This window comes from Tupaia chinensis, unplaced genomic scaffold (genome assembly GCF_000334495.1).
Source record: "Tupaia chinensis unplaced genomic scaffold, TupChi_1.0 Scaffold145814_1, whole genome shotgun sequence".
NCBI lineage: Eukaryota > Metazoa > Chordata > Mammalia > Scandentia > Tupaiidae > Tupaia > Tupaia belangeri.
The window spans coordinates 1,989,234-1,998,364 of NW_006205672.1; the positions used below are offsets into that span (position 1 = coordinate 1,989,234).

At 44.6% G+C, this 9,131-nt stretch overlaps 1 long non-coding RNA gene across 1 annotated transcript in view; it reads right to left on the reverse strand.

Annotated features, from left to right (window-relative positions):
- Positions 1 to 9,131, reverse strand: part of LOC102473286 (uncharacterized) — an 11,571-nt gene that overhangs the window by 354 nt on the left and 2,086 nt on the right. The window contains exon 2 of the long non-coding RNA XR_001369740.1: positions 2,605 to 2,723. This is a non-coding gene — a long non-coding RNA (uncharacterized LOC102473286). The remainder of the gene's footprint in view (positions 1 to 2,604; positions 2,724 to 9,131) is intronic.

Consider the following 9,131-nt stretch of genomic DNA (forward strand, 5'->3'; position numbering starts at 1 on the left):
TGGCTAGTGATCATTGTCTCTTCTTGAATAACTTCAATATCTTGACATTTACTACTGTCTTTACCTTCATTAAAACTGCACGAGTTTGAGGTCTGGCTACAGAGAGAAGGCCCTGGGCCAGTTCCTGGGCTGACTCGAACATTCTGGGACTGCCCATGATCCTGACTGGCTAGAAGACTAAGGGTGGGGAGGTCATTATGGCAGTTGGCATGACAAGGCCCTGCTGGGAATCAAGCGCTCTCTCTCTCTCCCTTCCTCCCCGGTCCTCAAAATAATAAACTTAAGATAAATAAGACTGGGCCAGCCAGGTGAAATGGTAGTTAAGGAAGCTGGATCCCACATGGCCAAGTGTGTGGTTCAAGTCCCAGAACCGGCAGCTTGAGAGACACCCCAGGCATGTCAAAATGTTTCTTTTTTTCTTTTTGGAGAGGTTTTTGCTATAGGATGCATGCACTTGTCAGAAAGACAGAGAGAAACAGAGAGACAGAAAGCGAGAAATCACCCCCCAGGGGGGATGGCCACGCCGCAATCCCTTTTCCTCCATTCTCCTTTCGGGATCTTAGGCACGCACACACACGCACCTGGCGTGAGTTTAAGCACCGGGTCCAAGATTTGAACTACGGTCAACTAGGGAGTCCAGCAACATAGCTATTGTGCCAACCGTTGGTCCACGTTCTCTGTTTCTTTAGCCATTCCTCCTTGACATCATGTGGATTCCTGGCATCACCTTGTACCTCTGGATGAGCTCAGATTGTCAATGTGCCTCTCTAAATTTGGTCCAGTGGCCTGATCAAGCCGAGTAGAACCAAACCATCAGAGCCTAAGGGCCCTTAGGTTTTCTTCACTACCCACCTCAACACGCTATTGACTCACAGAAAACTCACAACTTACAAAACCCTGTACATGTTATTCTGGAGGTGAGGTAGTGTTAATTTCATTATATATGAATACATGAATACATAATAATAGAGATAAAAATCTTCATTCAGGAAACTACAGTCAAGGCCAAAGTCTTTTTTTTTTTCCAAGCAAAACTATCCATCTTTATTAAAGATACTTTTCATAAACAGTCATAGTATTTCAGGCAGGACATGGGCAGACAACCATTAACAGTATACAACAACTTTCAAACTCCCTTCTTCAATGGACTACCAAAATCAGAAAGCCACTATAAAACCCAATGAAGTCTTCATTTGATGCTCTCAACAGGGAAAGTTTAGAGTGAGGGTGGACATTTCACATTTAGCATGTTGTTTAACAACTTTTCACGAGCCGACCCTGACTTTCGGGAAATGAAAATGGCAGAATATCAACCTGAAGATCCAACAATACAGAAAAGGAACTGCTGCTCTTTTGAAGGACGCCATTGCAATGTCATTGGAAAGTCCAGATTGCCTGACACAGAGACATTCTATTAGTGACAAATACCCCTTCCTCAAAAAACAATGAAGTGTTCTGTGTGCTAACAACATAGCTTAAAAAAAAAGGTAAAACAAAATTCTGCATTTTTATAAAACTTGATAAAAAATAGTATTTCAAACTGTGCAGTCACCAGAAGCACAGTTATCAAAAATGCACACACTTCACTCGGCATCTCCAGCACCTTCAGCTTTCTGTGCCTGGTCTGTGTTGGCATCTCCGTTTTCTGCAGGGTTGTTCCCATCCTTGCCAGCGTCAGCTTTTCCCTTTTTTCCTTTGGGTACCTTCTCTCCCTTCTTTGCAGGGGCCTTTTTAGGCGTGGGCTCTGGCTTTGGAGGAGCAGGTTTTGCAGACAACCTTGCAGATCTTCTCTGTGGTTCGTCCTTCACCTTGGCTTTATCTCCTTTAGCCTCCCCTTCAGCCTTTCTCTTGGGCATGGTGACAATGACGGCGGGACGTAGGCGCTGGACGCGGGGGATGCAGCGGCGTGCAGGCTTTGGTCGGTCCGGGGGTCGCTCTCGCCTCTTCTTCTTCACACTGCTCCAAGGCCAAAGTCTTCTTAACCATAATCTCCAGTCCTGGTCCTTTTCCTCCAGAGATAAATACTGCTGCACTTTGGTTATGCATCCTTCCAGACTTTTCTCTATGTATTCACATGGGTATATATTTATTATGTAGAAATATAAACCTTCTCTCTCTCTCTCTCTCTCTCTCTGTCCTTCTCTGGTCAAATTAATTTAAGAAAAGAGAAAGAGAGAGAGAAGAGAGAGAAAGAAAGAAAGTTAAAATAATAATTTTAATCTTGTTTATTTATTCCATGAGTGAGAGAGAGAGAGACAGAAAGGGAGATAACACGCTGAACAGGGTCTTGATGCCGTGGTCCACCACCAGCCTCTAGCCAGCCCCAGATCCTTAGATTCCATGGACAGTAACCTCAGTAACAGTCACCACACCCCCATTTACCTTTGTCTTTTGTTCTTTGGCCCCAACCTCCTTGCCACTCCTCAGTTCTAGATCAGTCTAACCTATGCGCTTATTTGGCCACTTGAGAAATGTTTATCGAGGGCCTATTGCTGTGCCAACTGTTTCCTAGATACTGAAGATAAAGACATGTTTTCTCCACTCAGAGGTGGTGGCTGCTGTGTGGGAGCTCAGAGTTAATCCTCAGTCAGAACCGGTACCAACCTGTGGTGACCAGACTTAGGTCAGCATTCCACAGGGGGAGCCAGATGCCTCGGTAATTCTCACAGCTGCTCTCCAAAAGCACCTCTCAGCAGTCCCAGCCTCTGCCCTTTGTAGACCACCTTGCAGCCAAAAGGAAAATAGACAGCGGAGTATCAAAATCCCAGTTCCTCCCTTTGACCTCTAAACTGAGCTGAGAGAGCACCCATCTGTGTCTTCCCACTTGGCTAAAGAAGAGGCTTTCCTGGGGCCAGCAGGTGGCATGGTGGTTGAGGTGTTAGACTCCCACATGACGAGCAATGGTTCAAGTCCCAGGCCTGGTAGCTTGCTTTCTTACTTTCCCCCTCTCTCTCCATGTCTCTGACTGGTCAGATTTTAAAATAACAATAATAGGGACCAGAAAATGGCAGATTGGTTATGTCGCTAGACTCCCACATACTACTGTTTGAGTCCTGGACCTGGTGACGTAAAACTCATGGAGCAGGAGGAGGCAGGGAAAGTGATGTGGTGGTTAAGGGTGCTCCCAAACCTGGTGGCTTGCTTTCTCATTTTCTCTCTTTGTCTCTCTCTGGTCAAAATTAAATAAATAAAGCTAAATAAAATAATTTTTAAAAGATTATAAAAAACACAAAACAAAACAAAAAAGATAAAAAAGACAAAAAGCCTCATGCCGAGCACGTGAGCATGCCTACCTAAGATCCCGAGAGCAGAATGGAGGGAAAGGGATTGTGGCGTGGCCATCCTCCCCGGCAGGTGACTTCTTGCTTTCTCTCTGTCTCTGTCTCTCTGGCAAGTGCATGTGCCCTATAGCAAAAATCTCTCAAAGTAATTATAATGATAATAAATAAAATTTTTAAAAAGAGAGAAGAGGCTCTCCTTACAAAGGGTTTACTTTAAGCCTTTGCCTTCCTGTGTCCTGTGGAAATTTTTTTTTTAGGTTTTGCCATAGGGCACATGCAATCACTGGAGAGAGACAGAGGCAAAAGTAAGAAATCACCCTTGGGGGGATGGCCACGCCACATTCCCTTCTCCTCCACTCTTTCTTTTTCTTAGAACGATTTATTTAATTTTATTTATTATTATTTTCCAGTCTCCTACGAGGCATACACAGTCACCAGAGAGAGAAAGTGAGAAAGCAAGCCACCAGATCCAGGACTTAACGGCGGTTGGCTATTTGAGAGTCCAGTGCCTTCAGCACCACACCACTTGCTGGACCACCTTCTCCACTCTTCTTTGGGGGTTGTGGGCACGTACACACACACACACACACACACACACACTCAACGTAATTCTCAAGCCGCCAGGTCCGGGACTGTGCAGTCAGCCATGTAAGATCCAGTGCCTTAACCACCACGCCACTAGCTGGCCCTCTCTGGAGAGCTTGGGCACATTCTAGCAATCAATCACTCAGTCAGAAAATAAATACATAAGGAGATTAGGACACAGACGTGGACAGAGACCCTGTGAAGACACAGGGGGATAAAACAGCCATCTTTGGGACCAGCAGATAGCGTAATGGTTACATCATTGGACTCCCACATAGTCAACTACAGTTCAAGTCCCAGATCCAGCCGCTTAAAAATCACTCTGGGTGCACGTGCACGCATGCCCAAAATCCCGAGAGGAGAATGAAGGAGAAGGGATTGCGTCGTGGCTATCCTCCCCCTCTCCAGGGGTGATTTCTTGCTGTCTCTTTGGTGAGTGCACATGCCTGATAGCAAAAAAGTCTCTAAAGAAAAAAAGAAAAAGAGCCACCTATGGGAGGCCTTTGAAGAAAATAACCTCCGAAACCTTGATCTTGGATTTCTAGCTTCCAGAATGGTGAGGAAACACATTTGTGTTGTTTAAGCCACTCAAGCTGTGGGGTTTTGTTATAGCAACAGTCGTGCACTGATACATAGAAGAATTCTCTCTGCTGTTTTGATTATTTCTCTTTTCCTGTCTGCCCCTTCAGTATTGGCAAATGTTTGGTTCAATTGTGCACTGATACATAGAAGATTTCTCTCTGCTGTTTTGATGATTTCTCTTTTCCTGTCTCCCCCTTCAGTATTGGCAAATGTTTGGTTCAATATGGCCCTCCTTCTTCCCTTTAAGTAGACTTTCTGAATGAGAAAGGGCTCTAAAATTAGACCTGAATTCTGGCCCAGTCCCAGTACACAGTGGTAACACAACACTCTGCAACACTAAAAGCCATGCAGAGGATTAGGGTTCAATTCCTGGGCTCATTTTTACGCACAGGGGGTGCATGTGTGTGCCTGTGATCCTGACAGTCTGAGAAGGCTGGGAGAGAGAGGACTATGGCATGACACCCTGTTGAATGTGCTTGTCTCTCTCTCATACACACGCACTCTCATGAAAGAAAGAAAATTTTAAAAATAAAAATGACTGGGGCTGGCAGGTGGCATGGTGGTTAAGGGTGCTGGATTCCCACATAGCTGCCCGCAGTTCAAGTCCCAGACCTGGCGACTGGCTTTCTCACTTTCTCTCTCTCTCTCTCACTCTGTCCTTCTCTGGTCAAATTAAAATAAATAAATACAGTTAAATAGTAAAAATAAATAAAGAAGTAAGTAAATAAAAATGACTATAAATAAGTTATTGAAGGGCCAGCAGGTGGCATGGTGTTTAAAGTGCTGGATTCCTGGGACCGGCAGAGGGCGTAATGGTTACATTGCTGGACTCCCACGTAGTTGACCACGATTTAAGTCCTGGACCTAGAGACTTAAAACATACCAGGTGCATGTGCATGCATGCCTAGAGACTTAAAACATACTGGGTGCATGTGCATGCATGCCCAAAATCCTGAGAGGAGACTAGAGAAGAAGGGATTGTGGTGCAGCCAACCCCTGGGGGGTGATTTGTCATTTAGTATTTCTCTCTCTAGTGAGTGTGCATGCCTTATAGCAAAAATCTCTCTAAAATAAATAATAAAGAGAGGGGCTGAATAATTAAGAGAGATGATAGAGATAAGAGCAAAATGTTTTTTAAAATAATTATTTTATTTAACTTTATTTATTTCTTTATTTTTAATTTGACCAGAGAGAGACAGAGAGAAAAATAAAGCAAGCAGTCAGGTCCAGGATTTGAACTGTGGTCGGCCATGTGAGAGTCCAGCACCCTTAACCACCATGCTACCTGCCAGCCCTAAGCAAAAATGTTTTTAGCTAGAAGAGGGAGGAAGGCAACATGAGATATTGAGTACACCCAATTTTCAGGATCCAGAGGCTAGAAAACAAGACTATTAGATTACATCTTAGTTCCTACGTGGGGACCTAAATCTTCTCTACTTTGAAAGAAATGATGTAAATGAATTCTCTGAAACAAAGGTACATCTTCAGGTGGGGCGGAAATGTGCTCACAGTTTGAGGGAGTTTCAAAGGCTTTAATATTTGCCTAGGAGAAACATTGGCACAGTAAGATGTCAACAATGGCTCTTTTTCTTTTTTTTTCCTTCTTAAATTTGGACTGTGGCCAATACATTTACCCTAAGAATAACAGCCATTGGTGCGGAGCATGGACCAGTCCAGAAGTTCCTCTGACTCTGCCTAACACCAAAGACCAGGAGCACCCACAGCGCAGAGATACCCCGAGGACAGACCCTCCCAGGAGGCTCGTGTTCATTCTTGCCTCCCTGCTACACAGAACCCTCCCCTACCGGTGAGAGCAGTGGTTCTCCAAGGCAATCCCCAGGAGTCTGAAAGGCCGCGCGAGTTGACCTTACATACTGCGGATGCCTGCTTTATGGCATGTCGTGCTGGTCTGTCACCCTTAGTCATCAAGCCCATAGACTTTGCCCCACAGTATCTCTAAACGTGTCTTTTCCTTGTTCACTATCACCACCCAGCTGCATGTCACCATTGCTTCCTTTTTTTTTTAAAGAATTACTTAATTTACTTAATTCCATTTGTTATTATTATTATTTTTAAATTTGATCAGAGAGAGAGAGAGAGAAGGGGAAAGCGAGAAAGCAAGCTGCCAGGTCCAAGACTCTAACCACAGTCGACCATGTGGGAGTCCAGTGCCCCGATCACCACGCCACTTGCTGTCCCCACCACTATTATTTCTTTTTCTATTCCTTATTTCCTTTATTGTATTTCTTTATTTAATTTTTAAAATTTGCTAAAGGGCATGTGCTCTCACCAGAGAGACAGAAAGAGAAAGAAGGAAAGTGAGCAAGCAAGCCACCAGACTCAAGTCTCAAACTGCAGTTGGCCATGTGGGAGTCCAGCACCTTAACCACCACGCCACCTGCGGACTCACCTTTGTTTCTTGACTATCATATTGTAGTGGCCTCTAATTAATTTATTTGTCTCCAATTCTTTCTCTTTTCATCTTTTTTTTTTATTTTCCCAGTTTGTTATGGGGTATATGTGATCACCAGAGAGAGACAGAAAGAGGGAAAGTGAGAAAGTACCCCTGGGGCGGGGGGGAGGGGCTGGCTAAACGCAATCCCTTCTCTATCCCTACTTAGAGATTTTGGGTGTGTGTGCACATGTGCCTGGTGTGTTCTTCAAGCCACCAGGTATGGGACTTAAACCCCCAGTCAGCCATGTGGGATCCAGCTGGTCAAAAAAAAAAAAAAGTAAATAAATAAATGAAGTTAAATAAAATAATTCTCTTAAAAAAGAAAGAAAGAAAGAAACCAGATCCCACATGGCAGCATCAGCTTGAACCCCCAGCAGTCAGCCTGGAAGATACCAAGCAGGAAGTGTCCAAGATCCAATGGCCTGGGGGCTAGAAGAAGAGGTCATGTTCTGACCAGACATAGTAGAGTTTCTCTCTCTCACTCGCACACATATGTATAGGCATGCCCTATCATGAATAAAGAAAAAATTGGGGCCAGGGGGTGGCATGGCTGTTAAGGCGGCTGGATCCCACATGTCTAACTGCGTGGTCTCAGTCCCAAACCTCGTGGCCTGAGAAACACACTGGGCATTATAACCTTGACGAGAATGGTTTCAGTGGCTTTGTGGGGAAAAAGCGAATTTGGAGTGGGTTTAAGAGAGAAACAGGAGGGGCCAGCAGGTGGCATGGTGGTTAAGGCACTGGACGCTCCCACATGGCCAACCAGGGTTTGTATCCCAGACCTGGTGGCTTACTTTCTCACTTTCTCTCTGTCTCTGAATGAATGAATGAATGAATACTATATCTTAAAAAAAAAAAAAAAAAAAAAAAAAAGGGAGAGAGAGAGAGAAACAGGAAGTGAGGAGGTTAAAGATTTTTGACATAAAAGGTAGCACCAAAGAATTTAGTTTGGGGGTTGGCAGGTGGCATGGTGGTTAAGGCTCTGGATTGCCACGTGGCCAACTCAGTTCAAGTCCTGAATGTGGCACTGTGAAAAATCACACTGGGCATATGTGCATGTATGCCCAAAACCCCAACAAGAGAAGGTGGTGAATGCAGCGTAGTCATCCCTCATGGGGGCTTGATTTCTCACTTTCCTGTCTCTGTCTCTCTCCAGATAGCACACACTACCCTATAGCAAATTAAAAATTAAAAAGAGAGTGTTTCTATAAGAGAAATCATGTCAAACGCTAAGAGGTCAAGTAAAAAAAAGGACTGCAAATTGACCATTGAGACTTGACCACATGAAGGTCATTATAACCTTGTCAAGAAGGGTTTCAGCGGAGTGGCAGGAATGAAAGCTAGTTTGGAGTGGGTTCAAGAAAGAAACAGGAAGTAAGGTTGAAGCTTGTTGCCTTAAGATAGATTTTTGCTATAGGGTGAGTGCGTTTGCCAGAGAGACAGAAAGAAATTATCCCCTTGGAGGGATGGCTACGCCACAATCCCTTCTCCATTCTCCTCCAGGGACCTTAGGCATGCATGCACATGTGCCCCGTGTGAGTTTCAACCCACTGAATCTGGGATTCAAACAGCAGTTTGCCATATGGGAGTCCAGTGACGTAATCACTACGCCATCTGCTGGTCCCAAGCTTGAAGGTCTTTTTTTATATATAAAATACCAGCGGCAGCATGGGGACCAGCAGATGGTATAATGGTTACATCGCTGGAATCCCACGTAGTCGACTGTGGTTTGAGTCCCAGAAACGCCAGGCGCTTGTGCACGTGTGCCTAATTTCCCAAGAGGAGAATGAAGGAGAAGGGTTGTGGCATGGCCCTCCCTTCCACAGGTGCTTTCTTGTTTTCTGTCTCTCTCTTTCTCTCTGGTGAGTGCATGCACCCTATAGCAAAAATCTCTCTCTTAAAAAAAAATAATAATACAATAAAAAATAAAAGGTAGCATCATAGAATTTAGGTTTGGACCAGCTGGTGGTGTCATACTTAAGGCAGCTGGATCCCACATGACAGACGGTGCAGTTTGAGTCTTGGACCTGGCAGCCTCAAAACATACCAGTCACATGTGTGTGTGCCAAAACTCCAAAATGAAGAAGGGGTGTGGCAAGGCCATCTCCCCTAGGGGGTGGGGTGCTTTCAGTTTCTCTCTTTCTCCAGTGAAAGCACACACCCTATAGCAAAGTTAAAAAGAACATTTTAGGTCCTTTTTAAGAATTTGAGGGGCCAGCAGTAGCGTC